This window comes from Coffea arabica, chromosome 8e (assembly GCF_036785885.1).
Source record: "Coffea arabica cultivar ET-39 chromosome 8e, Coffea Arabica ET-39 HiFi, whole genome shotgun sequence".
Classification (NCBI taxonomy): Eukaryota; Viridiplantae; Streptophyta; class Magnoliopsida; order Gentianales; family Rubiaceae; genus Coffea; species Coffea arabica.
In genome coordinates, this window is record NC_092324.1 from 6536356 (window position 1) to 6560032 (window position 23677).

At 35.6% G+C, this 23677-nt stretch overlaps 1 pseudogene; it reads right to left on the reverse strand.

Annotated features, from left to right (window-relative positions):
* Positions 1-586: 586 nt before the first annotated feature.
* Positions 587-21780, reverse strand: LOC113704377 (uncharacterized; annotated as a pseudogene).
* Between the last annotated feature and the right edge of the window lie 1897 nt (positions 21781-23677).

The window sequence follows — 23677 nt, forward strand, 5'->3', positions numbered from 1 at the left end:
TTATTTAAACCCAAATCCAGTTAAAATCTGAGCCTACTGCAGATCAAGTCATTTTCATATAAATTTTCATATAACATATGGATACAACTCAACATTCTAGCGTGCAAGCGCTAGAATTCATAGAAGATCAGGAATTTTGGATTCCTCAGTGTTAGGGTACACTGGTTGTAAAGTTCTTTCAAGTTTTTACTTGAATCTGTATAGGTTTATTATCTATAAAATCACCTAATGTTTCGGCAAAAAAAAATATTTGAAACTGACTCAAAAACACCTTATTTAGGGTGCTAAAGCCCTTCTTGATGTTTTTGAGATTACATCATCCCTCTCTTGAGACAATATTCCTTTTTATTGCACCAATAACATGTCAAAGACAACTCTGGCTTTTCATTGAGCAAATGTTTAAATTATCGTTTCCAATGAAGCTATATTTTGACCCTTAAGAAAGCAAATGATTAGCATTGGCTGCTATGTTTTAGCAGATTGACCTCTTTGCTTGATTCAATTCAAGCCATTTGTTATCAAACTGCTAAAAGGCTTTGCCACATAACCTAATATTCGACACTGCCTAATGGAGTTTGTTGGATAGTTACACTGGAAAACTGGAAACAACCTTTATAGATGACAGCATTTGAAACTATAAATGCAGTTGCAAAATTACTCATTTAACTCACTCAATAACATAGTACTCCTCGGTACATGACATCCAGCAGGTTGGTAATAAGTGCCACTATATTCTTCATAGACGCTAACCTCAACCTGCTATGAAGTCACTGAGTTCCTGTCATGAAGCCTAAGCAAAACAAGATGGCAGACATTAACAATTCACGGATATTCTCTCTGAACTTGAGCAATATAAAAATGCACAGCAGATCCAAGTTTATAGAGTTATTTCCTACTAGCAGTGCCATGCTCCTAGGACTAAGTGTTTCAGCAATCCAAGAAGATATGGCATTCCTACTAACATGCTCCATTGAAATAATTCTACCACCAATCCAAGGAACAACTTTAAGAACCCAGTCTCCACTTTTCATAACAATAGGAGTCCTTGAGAGCCCTACACCTTTGTGTCCGCATCTGGTGTCTTTTTAGCACTCTCTGCAAATGTAACAACGAATATCAGAAATCACATCGCAGTAGAAGATATTCACAACTACATTTAAAAATTTATGTTTCAATACCTATCAGGCCAATCAGAATGTAGCAAACAATAATTTCGGCTTCTCATACCAAAATATGAAAAAGTGGCATTAACTATCTCATTGTTATTTTGTTAAATGAAAGACACAGAAAGTAATTAACAAATGCATAATGACTTGTAATGATTTGCACATGATATGCATAGATCTTGATTACCTATGTCATATAGACATGCAAGTGTGTTACAGCACATACATATCTACTTATTAATTCTCAAATTTGTTTGCATGCTTTTTTTTCTTTCTTTGCTTTTGGCAAAACCGTGTAGAACTGCCTGACTGTTGTATTCAAAGGTTAACATGTTTCCCATGTGTATGATCTGGAAATAAGCAAAGAAACTGTTTTAATGGAGAGTAACATCAGACAGAATACTATACGATTTTAAAGAAGGTCCATACAGAATTAAAGGTTGTCATGCCTATTCATCTATGTCTGAAACTGGAAAAAAAACCTATATCTAAAACTGATGAAAAAAATGTCAATCATTTGATTTCTCGTATTTCCTACAGACCAATTATGAACTTATAATATGGGTGGTGCAAAGCTGTCAGCTTTTCAGGAGACACTTTTTGTGTTTCTTGTACTTCCATCTGAGTTTTTTCCATGGTTGATGATGTTAATCAGGTACACAAGTCAAACTTAGTCAGAGATTCTCATTCTAAAGAAGGTGGTTTTAAAAGGAGAAGAGTTTAGAGGTAGAGGAGACCAAGAGATTGTCTTAATGGTAAAGGTGGCAATTCCGCTCATAGCAGAGGATCATAAAGTTCAAACGCTAAGCTGGACAATCATGCAAAGGTCAAATGTCAAAATAGGCTAGCAATTAGTAGAATCATTCAGCAAATTGTTTGGCCATGCTAGCAGCTATCCAGTTGTCACAAGCTTGGAATGATGTATAAGCACCAGCATGTGTGTTAGTGATAAACTAATAGGAATATTATGGTACATTTGGTCATTTTAATCTCCTTTACTTCTTTTATGGAATATAAGATTAAGGTTGTCAAATAGCTCAGTGAATGCATTTATCATAGATGATAAACAAGCAGTCCAAGCCATAAAACTACTCATGACAAAATATGAATGAATAAATATAAAGAAGAAAGAATTAGGATATTACCCATGCAATTTTTGTGCTGTTTTTCACTTGCTAATACCATATTTGACACTTCACTTTGTGAAGGCAACATAATTTGGATAGCTTCTCCATCGGTGCCCCATACTTCAAGCTGCTTGAACACGCAAATACACGATGAATTTTCTAAAAGTATTCAAGATTGAAGAGATCCTAGCAACATGACATGGCAAATTTGAGTTCAACAGGAAGGATACGCACCAGAGCACATTTACCAAGCAATAACTTCACTTGTAAGCGGCGGTTTGGCCTTTTCCACAAGCCATCGGTTTTGGAAACACGAACTGTGACAACTGATGACCGGAGTTCAGCAACATATGTTGTCGAAAGATATCCACCTTTAGTATACTCATGGCCATCTCCAGCATCCTCAAAGAGGACACCTTCTGCTTTACCTGAAATTTTCAAAGAGTAGGTCTCAGCTGCAAATTCCACTTGTCACAGCATCCACTATTACAGACAGTATTATGTTTGATTAATCTAAGAAGATTGAAATGGATGACCAGAAGAAGATATAGCTCCTGAAAGATCGCCACCACATATAGTGCTTGAGCTATAAAACCTCATTTTTCAGATTCTTTGATTAAAACCTTCAGAAAAGCAAAAATGGGATTCCATTCCTTGTTAAGTAGTTGGCAAATCATCCTTCACCAATCCTTTATGTGCTAGGTCTAGATTGACCAGTCATTTAGTTCAAATTGTAAAGATTCTAGGGTTGTCAAGGTTTCATCAACTTCTGCTTCAATGTCAATTCTCAATTTCAATAGAGCAACAGTTTACTTCCTTCATAGAAGAAATCCACATTACCATCAGATGCAATAAACTTTCATAATTTAATTCCAGTGATACATGCACAAAATATGTGTCTGCAATTTGGAGAAACAATTACAGGAAAGAAAAGGAAATTGAGAAGAAAATGAAAGTGAGAAAGAAAATTGGAAGCCATTTGCAAGTTGACATTAGGAAGTTGTGGAAATTTATACTAGCCATAATCGCATTGGCAAAAAGTATGAACAAGTGTTACACCAGGAGCGATTTTCATCCTTTATTAAGTAGTAACGATGTGCAATATCTTCACTATACATAAAGCGGGAGTAAGGGGCATTTAGTGTCAAATTGTGTGTCATTATTTAGATTTTCACTTTTGCCTCAGTCAATGTTTATTACTGCAAATCTACCAAGGATAAACCATTATCTCATAATAAGTCCCAATAACTTCCATACTTTTTTCTTTTTTTAATCAAAATTTTCCTTTTTTGCACACAGGGTGTGCCTTTCTTACTAGTAAAACATGATATTTCTTTCTCAATCAAAAATTTTGGCGGATACGGTAAGAACCTTCAAAGAGAAAAGGAAAATCAGGTCAGAGGATAATTAGACCATAAAAGGTTCCCTTATTATCATGAAGACTACAAGTGAATGGGACAATGCAAAGGAACAACCACACAACTAGAAGATGCTGCAGTGTGTCCTTAATGTATGTTCTTCACCAATAAGCTCTCCCATAAGAATAAAAATTGTCACAAAAAAAAAAAAATCTTAATGGGAGAAAGATAGAATCTTGACTGTTTTATAGTGGACACAAATTCAATCCATTTGCAGTGTTCAGTTCTTGTCTACAAAAATAAATGAACCCAAAGATTGCCTCCTCTGCAATTGAGCTAAACTACTTTATATTACTTTTCTGACAAATCTAAGGGACATAGAACTACTTATCTTAACCCATTACTCTGGACTCTAAGAATCTGTAATGGAATCAATAGATAAATAATTACATCTGCCACAGGTAACCGTAAAATAAATCCATCTCCAATTTTTAACATACAATAATTTCGAAAACCCTAGGTTTTGAAGAACCAATTCTCTGCAATTAAAAGAACTACCATATTGAAGGAATAGAAAAGAAATCTAAGCTGCTTCACAGCTCATTCTAAATAGCTGGATAGTCTGGGAGAACACCCAGGAGGGAGAACAAAATGAGAAACTGCTCAACTTTTCAAAGTTTCCAACTTCACTAAGAACGTGAAACTGAGACATGGACAGCATTAAAAGTCCATGTCGAAGCTACTCTTGTTTGAGGTGGCAAATCAAGAAATTTTGAAATTCAAGTATACCACTATCTATAAGAGCATAATAAAATAGACCAACTAAATAATTAGTTCTAAGAATTGTATTTGGCAAAATCTTTTTCACGCGTTGCACATTACCATGTTCATCTAAGGCGACAAAAAGGCACAAGTCATCTGTAGGATTAGCTTCACCAACATGTTGATATGGAGGACCAACAGGGATGATTGATCCACCTTTTAGATACAATGCCGGTAAGTCCTAATAAAACCATGAAGTAATGAAACAAGTGTTGAGTCAAAGCATCACACAGCAGCAAAAGGCCAAGCATGTTTCAGATGACAAGCAACAAATACCGGATGTGAATCTTCGAAGTCAAAACTCATCCAAATGCCTTTAGGCAACCCTGGCTGTGTATGATCTAATTCATTATCACGTTGAGTGCTGCATGAAATCAACTTCAACGTTAGAAATTGTTTTACAATTAAGCTAAAGAACAGTGTAATTGACAAACATTACAATTAAAGAAGAGAAGGTAAAGGACGATGAATATAGAACACTTATTAATGCAGTCCTTCTCTTAAAGAAGTAAACTTTGAGCAATGAAAGAAAGGCATGCCTCAGCTAGATATTATTAGAGGGATAAGCATAATTAAACAGTATTTCCAAAAAGAAGAAACCTGAAGGATCAACAAGTGGTAATGAATTCATTAGTAGTTCCATTTTAATTTCCCAACCAGTCAAGTCCACCTTTAAACTCTAGCATTGCCAAGGCTGGTTGCAGCTCTTATCCTTATTTCACTGACCACATGCTTAATTCACAACCTTACCAAAGGCAAAACCTATTTTCCCATAATTCCCAATCCATTTCTTCTTTTTGACTAAGCAAGCTCTTATGCATGGTATGAAGCATTAGAAGTTTTCATAGTTTTTAGCTCCACACATTCAGTAAGTTCCTTCAGTCACTAATTTCCAGAGTTATGGATATGCAATTATAAGCTGAGCCAATTACAAGAAACACAATGACTACAAGAAAGTAAAGACAATTGTACAACCACATAGTACAGCAACTGTGAAGTAATTAAAAGAAAACCTTGCACATATGAGAAGAGGCCCCAGCATAAATGAATCTTCACGGGTTCTTAGCTTGGGGTCTTCTGGATCTGCACATAGAATGCAAGAATTTATGGCTCAGAAGACTTAGGAGAATAAATATTTTACTTACATGAGGACGAAATAACTGATCATAACAAGAATTTACCAGCAAAAAGAATGGGAGTTGCCACAGGTATACCCTTTGTGTGAGCCACATAAAACAAGGTGTAAATATGTGGCAAAAGGCGGTATCTTCTCTTTAATGCTAGACGGCAAACTTCTTCGCACTGTGAGAGTAAAAAGTTCACCAGAAAACACGGTAAGTATTAGAGATTCCTAAACTCAACATAAAAAAAACAAACTGAATTCAGGATTGGCAAGCAAGTAGCGTTTGTATAGGTTCAAAATGCATTCTCCGCATATAAGTTAACTCCTTGGTAAAAAAAGTCAAAATCTAACTGGACTGAGAAACAGATTGAGTATATGCATCCTTTTTCTTTTAATCAGTCTTTGCTCCCAATATATTTCACTTCCCACCAGAATACAGAAGGATACTCCTCAAAAGAATAAGAGTCTACCACGTCTTCAACATAATTTCACACGGTCACCACCAGGTCTGTCATTAATCAGCTTCTACTTTTATCATGCTCGTTATCTTTCATCTTTTTCTTACATAATATATGCTTGGTATATTTACTGCAGCTGGGGTAGTAATCCATGTCCAATTGAAAAATGATAAGATTCTTACAGTTTTGGAACACCAACTATTCAAAGTGTCTACAACCACGTTATGGAAAAGATCTGTGCTCTCAGTCATAAATGTAAGAAATTAGGCCAGGGCTAATTCAACAAATATTAAAAAATGCCCATGTAGAAAGATCTAAGTATACCAGAATGAATAAATCATAGTCCTGAAGTCTTAAAAGAGCTAATGGAGCCCTTATTTCACAACAGAATAAAAGGAAAATTCTTATTTTGGCAGAGATTCAATAGTATCATTCTAAGAAGCAAGCCAGCTGTCAAATGCTTCAAATGAGAAGAAAATAATGGTAAATTCAACAACATATTCATTCATAGGGCACTGAAAAATGCATAAAATTGACCTAAAAATTGAACAAAAACTCACACTAAACCTTGCCAAAGTAAATTGAGTACTGAAAATATCAAGCAAGGACAAACTTCACCAAAAGACCAAAGGGCACTGAAAAATGCACAAATGCCCTAAAAATTGAATGAATACTCACACGTAAACCTTGCTAAAGCAAATAGAGTTCTGGAGATATCAAGCAAGGACAAACCTCTTCACCAAAAGACCAAGGTTCGTGATTGTTGGTATCATCCTCAGAATGCCCACGACAGAATGGAAACAAGGACCCAACACCCATCCACCTTCCAAAGAGTTTCGGCGTTGCATTACCACCAAATCCACCAATATCTGGCCCTGAAAGTGGCTGACCACTGAGCCCCTGTATTTTAGGTTGCCTTAGGTATAGCAGTTAAACATAATAAGACAAATAAATATCACCACTTTTGACTGAAAAGAAATATAAAAATACAATCAGCATCAGCTAATCCAGAACAAAGAGAAAGGCAGTAACATTCTTTGAACTTCACTCCATAATCACAAAGGATAAAACAATAGTCTGAGTTTTAGAAGGGAACTAAGTATTACACATATATTCATAAAGCCAGCTATTGATGATTTATTTAACATAGTATCTGTATTGAATACATGTTATTATTTCAAGGATGAGTATTCATAAAAGGAGCAGCAGTATTGAATGGTACATAATTTTTTTCTCTCCAGCAAACAAGAGGACATTTGAAGATAGAACCACTCCATGACACAAGTTATAAAAAAAACAAAAGGAGCTTTCATCTAGTAAAAAAAAATGGAACAGTGTCATTTAGAAGAATAACAAACTTATGTTAAATCTCCAACATACAAGGTCATTTGAAACTATAACTGGTAGGAGTGACATCTTGGTCCAGATCTAAAGGTTGTCTAGTTCAGATGATTTATAAATTTTAAAAATCAGAATACAGCTCACACTAAACTGGAAATGAAATATAAGCACACATATTCTTTGGCAAATGGATTAAGTTGACCACTAAGTTGCAGGATTATGCATACGTGCATGCCTATGTCTAATTCTACTTAGCTAGAATGGAATAGAATGGTAGGGCGCTGAGACTGTTGAAGATATGTGATTATAGAAAGATTTGCTATTGTAAATATTAGGAAAGATCAGATTTAATTTGTTTTGATTATTGTATCAGATATTAATTAGGTAATAGATTAATTTAGGCTAGCATGATTTTAGGATCTAAATTAGGTTACACTTGTGTATATATATATTTGTACATTGTGTAGTCCAAAAATATGAAAAAGAGTATTTTCTTTCCCTTTTTCCTTAGTTTTCATGGTATCAGGGCTTTAGACTCTGTTATCAGTTTGTTTTTTGACGTGATCCTATTGAGTCACTTTAGTTCTTTCTTGTGTGAATTATAATGGCAGATATGAAAGGTAGTAGTAGAGAGATGAAAACAGTAATTTCTGATTGTTAATAAGTATTTTGGGAGGAAAACATCTAGTCACTGTATTATGAGTGACCAACTAGTATTTATAAGAGTACAAACCTAACAAACTATTTACAAGAATACCCTTACTAATTTATTATCTACAAGAATACTTATATTCTCTTAACACTCCTTCTCAAGTTGGAGCATATATATCATAAGCACCCAACTTGTTACAAATGTATTTCACCCTAGAGCCCCCTAAACTCTTGGTAAACACATCAGCCAATTTGATCTACAAACGGTACATGAGATGTTTTGATGACCCCGTCAAGCAATTTCTCTCGAATGAAATGACAATCAATTTCAATATGTTTTGTCCTTTCATGAAACACTGGATTAGACGCAATATGAACAGCCGTCTGATTATCACACACTAAATTCATAGACTGTTTATGCTCAAACTCAAGTTCAAGTAACATGCTCTTCAACCAAACCAACTCACACACAGTGTGAGCCATAACGCGGTATTCAGATTCTGCACTTGATCTGGATACAACTGTTTGCTTCTTACTCTTCCACGACACTAAATTACCACCAACAAACACACAATATCCTGTAATCGATCTTCGATCTGAGGCAGAATCAGCCCAATCTGCATCACTATATCCTTCAATATCAGTGTGTCCATGATTTTGATACAGCAACCCTTTTCCAAGAGCACTCTTAAGATACCTGAGAATCCGTATAACAGCATCCCAATGACTAGTACGAGGGGTATCAAGAAATTGACTCACAACACTCACTGCAAACAAAATGTCAGGTCTCGTTACAGTGAGATAATTTAATTTACCCACAAGTTTTCGATATTGCTTAGGATCATCAAGTAATGCACCTTGATCTCCTGTTAATTTCACATTGGGATCCATAGGAGTATCCACAGGTCGGCAACCTAACATCTCAACTTCACTCAACATATCGAATACATATTTTCTTTGACATAAATAAATTCCATATTTAGATCGAGCTACCTCAATACTCAGAAAATACTGTAGATGACCTAAATCCTTTGTCTGAAAGTTTGCCTGTAGATTGAATTTAAGTTTCTGGATCCCTACAACATCATCACATGTAATCACAATATCATCCACATAAACAACTAATAAAATTTTACCAGCATTAGAATGTCGATAAAATACAAAGTGATCTACTCCACATCTTGTCAGACCGAACTCCATGACAACACTACTAAACCGGCCAAACCAAGCCCTCGGAGACTGTTTCAATCCATATAAGGATTTTTTCAAACGACAAATCAATCGTGGATTCTCCCCCTGAACAACAAATCCAGGAAATTGTTCCATATATACCTCTTCTTCCAAATCTCCATGCAGAAATGCATTTTTCACATCCAACTGATGCAATGGCCAATTATAAGTTGCTGCCAAAGAGATAAGAAGACGAACATAGGTAATCTTTGCAACAGGAGAAAATGTTTCTAAGTAGTCTACTCCATACACCTGAGTAAATCTTCTAACTACCAGACGAGCCTTCAATCTATCAATAGAACCATTAGACTGTACTTTTATAGTGTACACCCATTTACAACCAACAACAGGCTTACCTGAAGGACGAGGGACAATATCCCAAGTACCATTTTGTTCCAAAATAGACATCTCTTCTTGCATAGCTAATCTCCAACCAGGATGATTAAGAGTATAGGTAATAGACTTAGAAATGGAGATAGAATCAAGAGAAGCAACAAAAGAAGAATATGACATAGAGAGACGAGAATAAGAAACAAAATTAAAAATAGGATGGGAAGTACAATGTCTCTTACCTTTGCGTAAAACAATAGGAAGATTTAACTCAGAGGAGGGCGTCATACCTGAATTTGAAAATTGAGAGTTAATTGGTGAAGTGCGTGGCATATCAGGAACTTTCTCAACCATGGAACGACGAGAGTAAACTTGAAGATGAGGATGAGATAATCGAGTTATGAAATCTGGTGGACTAGATAACTTAGGTAATAAAGGGGAAGGGACTGGTAAAACAGGAGAGGAAAAAGAGGAACACTAGTCTAACTCACAAGGCATACTTTGTTTGATAAAATATGGAGTGGATTCAAAGAAAGTAACATCAGCACAAGTAAAAAATCGATTTAAAATTGGACTGTAACATCTATACCCTTTTTGCGCTTGTGCGTATCTTAAGAAAATACACTTAATAGCACAAGAATCTAATTTATCCACCCCGAGAGCAAGCTGATGAACAAAACACACACATCCAAAAATACGAGGAGGCAATTTAAACACAGATTCATGAGGAAAAAGAATGAAATGAGGTAATTGACCTCCAAGAATATTAGATGGCATGCGATTAATTAAATAACATGGAATTAGAACTGCATCACTCCAAAATTGTTTGGGCACATTCATGTGCAACAACAGTGTTCGAGCAATTTCGATTAAATGTCCAATTTTTCTTTCAGCAACTCCATTCTGTTGTGGAGTGTGAGGACAAAAGGATTGATGAATAATACCAGACTTAGTCATAAAGGTATTAAAAGGAATGAAAAAATATTCTTTCGCATTATCACTGTAAAGTATATGTACAGGCACACCAAATTGATTCTTTATTTCTGTAACAAATGCACAAAAAATGGAATATAATTCTGAACGATCTTTCATTAAATAAAACCATGTAACTCTGGAAAAATCATCAACAAAAACTACAAAATATTTAAAACCTAACTTTGAAGTGACTCGACTAGGAACCCAAACATCAGAATGAACTAACAGAAAGGGTTCAGAAACCCGTTTATTGACTCTAGGAGCAAAAGAAACATGATGATACTTTCCTAATTGATAAAACTCACATTCTAACGAAGATAATTGATTCAAAGTAGGAACCAACTTTTTCAAATTTTGTAAAGACGGATGACCTAAACGACTGTGAATTTCAAGAGGAGAAACAGTAGCAGGACAAAACATATTGAAGTTGAGAAACTAAAGACCATTATGCTCATGCCCTCCACCAATCGTTCTCTTTGTCTTCAAATCCTGAATGACAACAGAATCAGGAGAAAAAGTAACTGTACACTGTAGAAATTTAGTGAACTTACTAACAGACATTAGATTAAAGGGCAAATTGGGTACGTAAAGAACAGAAGACAGCGGAAGTGATGGATTAATTTCTACAGTGCCTAGTCCTTTAACTTTAGTGGTAGCTCCATCAGCTAAAATAACATGAGGAAAGGGAGTAGACTCTTGAAAATTAGAAATCCTAACCCTAGGACTTTTGCTCTGATACCATGTTAAAAGGTATTTTGGGAGGAAAACATCTAGTCACTGTATTATGAGTGACCAACTAGTATTTATAGGAGTACAAACCTAACAAGCTATTTACAAGAATACCCTTACTAATTTATTATTTAAAAGAATACTTATATTCTCTTAACACTGATGTTATTCCTATAACATCAAAGATTACTGAACACAAACTGAATGGAAATTTTTTTTTGGATTGGAGTAAAACTATTCGGATATATCTGCGCAACATTGATAGAGATGATCATTTCACTAATGGTCCACCCGTTCATGGGGAAGAAAAGAAGGTTTGGCTAAGGGAAGATGCAAAATTATTTTTGCAGATCCGAAACTCTATTGATAATGAGATAGTTAGTCTCATCAATCATTGTGACTTTGTTAAAGATCTTATGGATTATTTGGCCTTTTTGTATTCTGATAAGGGTAATTTAAATCATATATATGATGTTCGCAAGGAATTTTACCGTTCGAAAAAACAGCAGAGATCCCTTACAGAATATTTTATGAATTTTAAACATGTGTATGAAAAATTGAATTCTCTCCTTCCTTTTAATACTGATGTAAAAACTCAACAGTGTCAACGGGAACAAATGGCTGTAATGAGTTTTCTTGCAGGATTACAAGTTGAGTTTGATGCTGCTCGAACACAAATTCTCTCTAGCCCAGAAATTGTTTCCCTCCGTGACACTTTCACACGAGTGTTGAGAACCGAGGGATTTTTGTCTACTTTCAATGTTACTAGTGCTCTCGTGAATTGAAGTGGAGATGGTTGAGGAAATAATGGTAGAAACGGTGGCAAAAATGAGACTGGTGGGGTTGTTGGTCATGGACAATACAACTCAAATCAATGAGTCTGTTATCACTGTAAGAAACCAGGTCATACCATACGTACGTGTTGGGACCTTCATGGTAGACCTCAACAGCAGCCCCCGTTTGCAAATTTCGCAACCCAGGAAAACAATTATGTGCCTTCTGACAAATCCATACTCATCTCTGCTGATGAGTTTGCCCGCTTTACTGAGTTCCAGGCCTCATAAAAATCTGCTAACCCATCTTCTAGTACCAATCCTCCTTCTATTGATCACTCAGGTAAACTTACTACATGCCTTGTGTCATCTTCTAATAAATGGGTTATCGATTCCAGTACAACAGATCATATGACCGGTAATAAAGGTATCCTCTCCTCTTTTAATCCTAATAAAGATCATCCGAATGTTACTTTGGCTGATGGGTCATAAGCTTCAGTTGTGGGTTCTGGTGTAGCAATTCCAATGTCATCTATCCCCTTATATTCAGTCTTATGCTTACCTAATTTTTCTTTTAATCTACTCTCAGTCAGTAAAATTACAAAAGCTCTCAAGTGCTCTGTCTCATTCTTTCCTGAATATTGTGTTTTTCAGGATCTTATGACGGAAAAAATTATTGGTAAAGGACGTGAGTCTGACGGCCTGTATACACTTGAAACCCCTTCATCGAAAGTGCCGAAACTTGTTGCATGTTCCTCTACCTTGACTCCTCTTGAAATTCACTGTCGTTTGGGCCATCCATCTCTACCCACCTTGAAGAAGTTGTGTCCAAGTTTTCAGAATTTATCCCATTTAGATTGTGAGTCATGCCAATTTGTCAAACATTATCGTTTGTCCTACTTGCCTAGAGTCAATGAACGGGCTACATCCCCTTTTGAATTAGTGCACTCTAATATTTGGGGCTCTTGTTCAATAGTATCTAAATCTGGTTTTAAGTATTTTGTCACTTTTGTTGATGACTACTCTCGTGTTACTTGGTTATATTTAATGAGAAATCGTTCAGATTTATTTAGTATCTTTTGTTCCTTTTGTACTGAAATAAAAACACAATTCAATGTGCCAGTCCGCATTTTGCGAAGTGATAATATAAAAAAGTACTTTTCTAAACCTTTTAATTCATATATGTCAGAAAATGGAATCCTTCATCAATCTTCATGTTTCGACACACCACCACAAAATGGTGTTGTTGAAAGGAAAAATAGGCACTTATTAGAAGTTGTTAGAGCCCTTCTATTTCATATGAAGGTTCCTAAGCAATTTTGGGCAGATGCTGTTTCAACAGCTTGTTTTTTAATTAATCGCATGTCATCTTCCGTGCTTGCTGGTGAGATTCCTTATTCAATTTTGTTTTCAACCCAATCTTTATTCCCCGTTGAGTCACGTATATTTGGGTGTACTTGTTTTGTTCGTGATACACGTCCTCAAGTGTCTAAATTAGATCTCAAATCTCTCAAGTGTGTGTTTTTTGGTTATTCACGTCTTCAAAAAGGGTATAAATGTTATTCTCTAAGTTTAAATCGTTATTTAGTCTCTGCTGATGTTACATTTTTTGAGACACATCCATTTTTTCTTGAATCTAATGTCTATAGTAGTCAGGGGGAGGAAGATGATATTCTAGTCTACACTGTTACAATAACTGTTCCTACCAGACCACCAATCACTCAAGTGTATTCTCGTCGTTCTCAACACATAGACTCACATCCTCCACTATCTTCTCTGTCTACAGATCCGAGTCCTAATCCACTGCTTCCTCAGTCTCTAGATTCCAGTCTTGATTTGCCTATCGCTTTAAGAAAAGGTAAAAGACAATGCACTTACCCAGTTTCATCATTTGCTTCATATGACCATTTGTCTCCCTCCTTGCGTTGTTTCACTGCTTCTTTAGATTTGATATCTCTTCCTCAACGCTTATCTGAGGCTTTGGAACATCCTGGTTGGCAGGCTGCTATGGAGGAATAAATGATGGCCCTAAATAATAATGATACCTGGGACTTGGTTCATCTACCAACAGGTAAGAAACCTATTGGTTGTAAATGAGTGTTTGCTGTTAAAGTCAATCCTGATGGTTCTGTTGCTCGCCTCAAAGCTCGTCTTGTTGCAAAAGGGTATGCTCAGACATATGGAGTGAATTACTCAGACACGTTTTCTCCAGTAGCAAAACTTACCTCTGTTCGATTATTTATTTCCTTTGCTGCTACTAATAATTGGCCTTTGTACCAGTTAGATGTTAAGAATGCATTCCTTCATGGAGATTTGCAAGAGGAAGTTTATATGGAGCAACCACCTGGATTTGTTGCTCAGGGGGAGTTTGGTAAGGTTTGTAGATTCCGAAAGTCATTATATGGTTTAAAACAGAGTCCTCGTGTTTGGTTTGGGAGATTCAGTGAGGTGGTTCAAGAGTTTGGCATGAAGAAGTGTAATTCTGATCATTCTGTCTTTTATCAACAATCTGAAGTTGGTATTATCCTATTAGTGGTTTATGTTGATGATATTGTTATTACTGGTAGTAACAATGCAGGTATTGCAGCCCTTAAAAGTTTTCTTCAATCGCGCTTCCAGACAAAAGATTTGGGTATGTTGAAATACTTTTTAGGCATTGAGGTTACAAGGTGTAAACAAGATATCTTCTTATGCCAAAGGAAGTATGTCCTTGATCTTTTGAAAGCAACAGGAAAGCTAGGTGCTAAGCCATGTAGTGTACCAATGATTCCCAACATGCAACTTACAGCAGATGGTGGGGAGTTATTCTCAGATCCTGAAATATACCGGAGGTTAGTCGGAAAATTGAATTATCTTACTGTGACTCGTCCGGACATTGCATATCCGGTTAGTATTGTGAGTCAATTTATGTTCTCACCAAGAACCACCCATTGGGCAGTTTTAGAGCAAATCTTATGTTATCTTAAAGGAGTTCCGGGACGTGGTATACTATATGGCAATCATGGTCATTCTCATGTTGAATACTTCTTAGATGCAGATTGGGCAGGTTCTAAAATTGATCAAAGATCTACAACTGGATATTGTGTCTTCGTTGGAGATAATTTGGTATCGTGGAAAAGTAAGAAACAAAATGTAGTATCTCGCTCTAGTGCAGAGTCTGAATACCGGTCTATGGCACAATCCACTTGTGAGCTTATATGGATACGCCAATTATTGTGTGAGGTGGGAATCAATAATTCACTTCCAATGAAATTATGGTGTGACAATCAAGTTGCCCTTCATATAGCATCAAATCCAGTTTTTCATGAGAGAACAAAGCATATCGAAATTGATTGCCACTTTGTTCGTGAAAAAATTCAGCAAAACTTGATCTCAACCAGTCATGTGAGAACTGGAGAATAGGGATGGCAACAGGCGGGGTTGGGGCGGGGGACCCCTCCCCCATCCCCCGCCCAGTTACCTACAAACTCCCCCCGCCCCCGCCCCATCCCCCGTCCCCCGCTCCCCCCGCCCCGCCCCACTTTCCCCGCGGCCCGCGGGGCTAATAAAAAATTATTATATAATTTTATTATGATTAAATTTTAGCAAATAATCAAGTACTAAAATATCAACATATCATTAAATTATTATTCATTGTAATTTTACAATTGAAACTTATAAAAACAATCAAATAAAAATTATTTGAATACAATCCAACATGATGAAATAAATATAGCTAAAGTAGTCAAGTTTTCACTTTTGGCACAAATATAATCACTAATTCATTATTGTGCTTGTGCTTTTTTTAAGAAAAAAATATTATTGTATTAAGTGTAATTAGGGATTTAGTATAAATGTATTAGTAAATTTAGTATAACCAATTAATAATTTGTATTAGTACACATATATAATTATTAGTATAATTAATAATATCAATTATATTATATATACTAATAGACATTATATAATACATATAACTAATAATATCATTATTATAAGTTTATAACTAATTAAATTATATATTATATATATAATTATATACATATATATTTTATATATTTATTTTTTAAAGCGGGTGGCAGGGCGGGGGATGGGGAGGGGGTACACTCCCCTGCCCCCCGCCCCGTTTCTAAACGGGGAGAAAAAATTCCCCCCGCCTCATTAGCCCCAAGTGGGGCGGGTGACCCTATTGGAGAGCAGTTAGTTGATATTTTCACTAAATTTCTAAATGATCCAAGAATTGATTATATTTGTGGCAAGATGAGCATGATTAACATCTATACTCCATCTTGAGGGGGAGTGTTGAAGATATGTGATTATAGAAAGATTTGCTATTGTAAATATTAGGAAAGATTAGATTTGATTTGTTTTGATTATAGTATCAGATATTAATTAGGTAATGGATTGATTTAGGCTAGCATGATTTTAGGATCTAAATTAGGTTACACTTGTATATATATATATATATATATATATATATATATATATATATATATATATATATATATATTTGTACATTGTGTAGTTCAAAGATATGAAAAAGAGTATTTTCTCTCCCTTTTTCTTAGTTTTCAGAGACAATGAATTTCCATATATTAAGATCTATTACCTTGGCATCAAATGTACAAGTTTACCAGCTCTTTAGTTGGGTTATTGGATTCCTTTTAAGCAAAAATTCGAAAACCTTTACTCAGAAGGGAAAGCAAAGTGCAATGCATTTTGCCACTATGAAATCTCTAGGGAGATCAGTCACCAGCCTAACCCTGCTAAGAGATAGGCTATCGAGTGGGATCAAATGCATGACAAGAATTGATTCAGAAAACGTCATTTAGAATGTTTACTATGATAAACACTATGTTTCTTGCTAATTGCATTTTTGTTAACAGGGTAAATTTGTATCAATAGCCAGACATTGCTTACAAACAAAGAAACAGGCGTGTGGAATAAATTTATCAGATATAGAATCCAAAGCCTGATTATTTTTCTCAATCAATTACCAATTGAAGAACCATGGAGATGCTCATGTCAAGGTGTTCCCAGGTGGAAAGATTGTCTCCTGTCCATGTAGCAGCATATCTTTGACTACCTACAAATCCAGCTCTGGTAAGAACAAATGGACGTCTATTTTGATCAGCTAATTTCATGCCTTCATATGTGGACCTTGCCATCAGCATGCCATAAACCTAAAATGCATGACAAGTCTAATCAAACACATCAGAATAACCAGTAGCCGACAACAAAAAGCAAACAGATTCAAAAGATTATCCAACTGTTAAAATATGTCAGCTGTGGCACGTTAAATAAGACTCTGAAGCATAGTTCTCTCATGTAACATGGAGCAAAATAAGGAGAACAAGGAATCATACATTGTGATAATGTGAGTGAATCTGGCAACCTCCGAGTTCATCGTCTCCCCTGTGAATGTTGTTCTCAGGCATTGTCTTTGTTACAGTCTGCAATGAGAAATTATTAGGCAAGCAAAAGATGAGAGGACATGCTGAGAGATCACAAACTTCACCTTGAAAATAGCTGGTTCATTCATATCATTCCAAATACCATCTACACCATTGGCGGTGAAATCTCTAACAAGATTAGCCCACCATGAGCGGGCTTTTGACTGAGTGAAATCTGGAAATACACAAGGGCCAGGCCATACATCACCTAAAACCAGACATAGCACATGAAAAGATAAATGGTTGGGAGACCAAATAAAGGTACAAAAGCTTCAAGAAGAACCAAGGTGAAATTCATATATTTACCTACAAAAGGCTTCCCATCTGCAGTCTGAACCCAAATATCTTTTTCTGAACCGCTATCATAGACAAAATAACCTTTTTCAAATTTAATCCCTGGATCCAGCATCCAGATCGCTTTGAAACCATCCCGGTGAAGATCGTCAACCAGACATTTGGGATCAGGAAATTGCTCCTGAACCAAAATCAAAATAGTCCACATAGTTCAATCTTAAGAAGCATAACGAGGTAGACCCCAATAAAATTTGATAACAAATAATGAGCCTATGCATGTCAGGATGATGAAGCATAACTACACCTATTTGCACTACTCATTTCTATTTTTTCATTCTCTTCTGTAAGATCACAGAACATTTAAGTCCATTTGCCCATAAGCATCTGTGTTTTGGCTATCTTTAGACTGCAGAAAGTGAAACAACAAATATTGCCAAATCTGTGATTATTAAATCCCAAGAACACCCAAGAAATTTAGCAAAGCTGAAGGTGAAAGAAGAAAGTGATGCAGCATAAGATTTATCACTAATGAATATCTTATAATCCGCTGTCCAGAAGGTTAACAGCAGTATTAGAAAGTTACAGTTGACCGTGAAGGAATGTAAATAATAAACAGTGAATCCATCCTTTGTTACAAGCAATGAAGGAGGACATACCTTGTCAAAAGTGAAACAGCGAAAACCATCCATGTAGTCTATATCCATCCAAATTACGTCACAAGGAATATTTTTCTCCCGGAATGTCCTTGCGATCTGCAGTGTATTGTAAAGGAAAAAAAACAAGGAGCACAAAGTTCAGGAGGACAGGACCGTAGAGTTCAGAAGCTGTCTGCAACTATTTAACTCGCACAATAATAACAACTTCCAATTTGATTAAAGCAAAGAAATCTGCAGATGTGAACTTGCACTGCACTGATTCATAAGGAAACCACTGATTAAATACCTAAAACAAACATAAATAGATGTATAGGAAAGTGCTAAATAAGAACATTGTACAACAACAAACAGGTAAACCATGTAGTTTAGGAAAGAGTAAAATAAACTAACCTCACGAACTCTTGCATCTGAGGCATAGCTCCAACGGCATTGGTGATAACCCAATGACCATTTTGGGGGCATAAATACAGTGCCTATGAGCAAAATGCATACTTGAATTACTAATACTTCAGGAATAAGAAGGAGAATATGATAAGATAAATAAAGTGGAATCATGAAAAAGTCTAGGCATGTTAAGGCAAATCCAAAGGTGGCATTTACAGGAGATTTAGAAATAGTAACACATTATAAATCCAAGGAACTCCTATATGATGGAAAGCATCACAAACCATTCACTAAAAGATTTTAGAGCTAAATATTACTACAGAACTTTCTATGATAATCACTCCTTCAACAGCTGAACATCAATCAGGTGGGACAACATAGTTTATTCTTACAATAGGCCCTCAAATTGCACCTAACACACTATCAATTTATAGCTTCAGTTGCATTGTCGCTAAACCACAGTGATGCAGTCCAGGTTCCGGAGATCAAGATTTTGCAACACAAAAAAATTAAGATAAGGAACACAGATCACCGGTATCAGAAGGAAAGATTTAGATTATGTTCATGGAATAATTTCTACTAGTCTAAAAACAAAAGAGAGCAAGAGAAGGAAGACCAAGATACGGTTGAAAGTGTACTAAAAAATCAGGCAATTTCTCTACTAAAAAGGAGGAACTTTTTCAAATTCTAGTCAACTGAGAGTGTCAAGTTCATCCCCATATTTTAATATTTGTTTGTTTTCTAACAAGATAAATGTGATCTATTGGTAATCATATTGGTGATATTTATTAATGCTTAAAAACTTCGAGCTGGCAGCAGCACATTAAGGTATGCCATTTTAAGCATCAGATTTGTTCCTGAACTGGCAATGCAATCCTAAATACTAATTTACAGTAAAGAAGCACTACACTAGAGATATAAGGTGGTCATAAATTGGATAAAATTTGGAGTATTGCTTTTCGTGTTATTGCATGGTCATCCATTAATCCCTCTCCTGACGTCATCCATTATGACACGGGGAAAACAAGGTGATTGATTCAGCATTAATTGTCACCTAAATTTTGAGTTATGCAAGAAAGACAATAAGTGAGAAAAATACCAATTGCGCGGGAGAAGGATATCAGAACATCAGTTGGTGAAGCAAATGGTCCAAATGTGATAATGGGATAAGAGGGTTGAGCGATAAACTTCACATTAAATTCTTTGCGCAAATCAATCTGTTACATCAGCAGGTCTAGGTCATCAAATTGAGATCCATTAATAGATATAGAAAGTACATCAGAATTGGAAACTACCTCACAACGCCTTGTGGTATCCGCAAGCACCCCAATTGCCCCTCCATCGGGAAGGACAGCAAGCACCCAAGGATGTGATTGGTATAAGGTGCTGGTTCCAGGTCCATAACCCCATGCTGGTGTGTTCCACAAAAATACCTAGAAGTCATGGATAAATTTTCGTCTAAAGTACATTTAAAAATATAGCCTCAAGAAAACCAAATAAATTGACATACCCGCTTTCCTGTTCGTTCAAGCTGACCACTAACCTCTCCTGTTCCGTAGAAAGATGTACCATATGGAAACTAAATCATGAAAAGATTCACTTAGGTCATTCTTGATTTTTTTTTTGGATAATGACATAATTATCACATGAAAGAGCACGGATGAAAAGGCAAACTTACAGAAGATTTTGCAATACGTAATTTACCTCAATCTTAACAATCTGTTGCCCAAGAACACATTCAAAAGTAGGAATATATGATGGAACTCTATGATCACTAGATATTGGTGTCTCTCTACCCACAGGGTTGACAAAAGAAACACTTGGAAATGCAGCATTTCTGTCATCTGTGGAACAATCGAAACGGAAAACTCCATCCTCCAGGATAGGCTCAAATATCATATTCCCCGATCTTATATCACCAGTCACTGCTGTCCCTTCACGTCCAGCCATCTGAGAGTAAACTAAGATTGCATCAATAAATCTCTTATTTTCATCCTTTCTTCTACATTCCACGGGATGATATCAGAACATATTTCCAGGAAAACATTGACAAATGACTAAAATATCAGTAAAACAAGAGATTTCAACATTAGATCAAACCTTCTCATCATGGGAAACTGATTACCCATCATTAAAACAGAAAATGACTACTTATATATCGATTACATGAATACCACAGGACAAAGGATTGCATTTTATCAATTGCATGCAGAAGAAATTTGCAGTAGAATCTGAGACTTCATTAAAGGAGAGCTGCTCATCTTTACTTAAGCCTTAGCGCTTACTCCATGCCGATGTCTTGCAATTTGTGAAATATTACAACTCCTTACTCCCTTTTTATAGGCCAAAGAATTCAAACTCAACAAAGATACTACCTCTACAATGCATGAACAAAATCCCTTACTGTGCTTGACCAAATTAGAGAAGTTAAAATCAATTCAGAGTACTTTACATGATTACCCAAAAATACATGACCAGGATCAGTTTACTTGTACCTGATCAATCCAACATAAAATAAACAGGTGAACTTAAAAGTATCTAAATGTTGAAACACTTGCACAAGAGTAATGATCCAAAATTAATTCATCCACACATTCAAGTACTAAGAGTTCAGTCCATCAACCAAATTCGTCTGAGTCTACAAATTTCCTAAAAATTTAAGGGTATAAAAATGAAAAAGGCAACTATCCACCTAACAAACTTATATGCATGTAATTAAACTGAAATCAACTAGATTCATGTTATGGAACTGATGAACTGGCATCAAATTTTATGGGAACAACTAACCTGTTTGAGTTTGAGAAGATGCCTAGGTGGAAGCAATGCAAGAAGTTGGGTTTCCTCACTGACCCATTTAAGATTCTTGAATTGAGACGCCAACTACATGCAGTAGAAAGCCCACACGTGTACTGATTTTTTTGGGGACAAAAGCAATGGCCGACTTGCTTTAGTACTAAGAAGAAGTGCTTTTTCCGTCTGGGATTCATGAACCAATAAATAATTACACTCTGTATAATAATTAATTCACAAAGATTAATAGCTAAGGCAAACTTCTTGAATTGACAATGTGTTAATTAGTAGTACCATAATAATGTTTTGTGGGGCTTAAAGATTCTTGCTTGTTGTTACAGCGAGCGGACCTACGCCGATAGGATAACATATATTTATCCACCATTATGATTGTTAAGTACAAATTTGTCCGGACAAGTGGAGAGGTGTTTGAAAACTCTGCAGACATCAAGACAAGGGATCGTCCCTACTCTTTCTGTCTGGTTTTAAAAAGTGCTGACTTCTTGCCGGACTGATAATGGCTTGTAAGACACGTGGAGGCGTAGAGAAATATATGGGTGAGGGAAGTTTAGAAAGTGCCACAGAAGTGGTAAAGTCTGGATAGTGTCTACAAGATAAGTTCTAATTTATGGTTAACTACTTGTAAAATCTCATAAACAAGATGTACTTATTATGTGGAGATGGATATAAATAGTGACGAAATATCACAATTTTATTGAAACAATGTTGCATATAAGATTAGAATTTTCAACCATGAATTATAAATTATAAATACGAAATTGAAACAGACCATATGCTCTCTCCTACTCTCACTTATGTTTGCTCTAATGATGGAATAATGCACAAACTTGGTTGATTCAAAAGCCTATATGTAGAGGTACAAATGACCATTCTCGTCATTGATTATTGATAAAGGTCATTGAATCTTGCTCCTTGATAAGATAACTCTTATCATGAATCACTTGTTTCAAAAAATGTACTTACATAGTAAAAAATGTATATACTTTATTTATATATATGAAGTTTTCCATATATGTAAAAGATAAGTTCATTAATCACTTAATTTAGATTCATGACGTCAGTTATATGTAATTCATTAATTAGGTTCGTGATTATCTGTATATGTACTTTATTACATTTATATGGTCAACAAGTAATTAATCTAACATGTTACACTATTCAGAACTATAACCATTCCTGCCCTTTCCCTTACTAAAAAGGGCAGTAACCTTAACCCTGTTAAACGAAACTGTAATTTATTGTAAACTCTTGCTTGTCATGTGGTGTTTACAGGTTTTTTGTTTAAATTTGGATTGTGAGATATTTGATAAAACTTAAGAATCATTAAAAGTATAAATCAATTGTTCATGGATTTTGTATCTCTACAACCATTTGATTAGTTAGGAGTTAGGTATTCATCTATTCAAACTATAGTTCACAGGAACATTATTGTTTGTTCACTGATGTAACATTTAAAGAAAGAAACAAAAGAAGAAATGATTGAAATAGTCCTTCAACTTTTTTAATAGAATCATTTTTGGTCCTCATACTTTAAGTAAATTAGTAACTTTAAGCTTCTGAAATGCTATATCTGCTGCAAAATCCCAAATGAATAGCTTTTCTTTCAAATAAATCAATGTGTTTTTGCCATACACCATGCCCCTCTACAAACCTCCTATAATAACTAGTCCACCTAAGAAAACCTCTTAGAGCTTTTATACTAGTAGGAGGAGGCAAAGTCGGCATTGCCTTAATCTTATCTGGATCAGCACACACACCTGCACTAGTAACTATATGCCCGGAATACTGTACCTTGTCTTGGCCAAATGAAGATTCATACATCTTTGCTTAGAGAGAGTGTGTTCTAAAAGTTTCAAGGACAATAGATAAATGATGCGAATGAGTTTGATAATCCGGTTGTCGATCAAGATATCATCAAAAAATACAAAACAAATTTTTTGATGTATGGCTGAAATACAGAATTCATCAAAAGTTTGAAAGGGGGCAAGTGCATTTTTCAAGCCAAAGGACATAACAA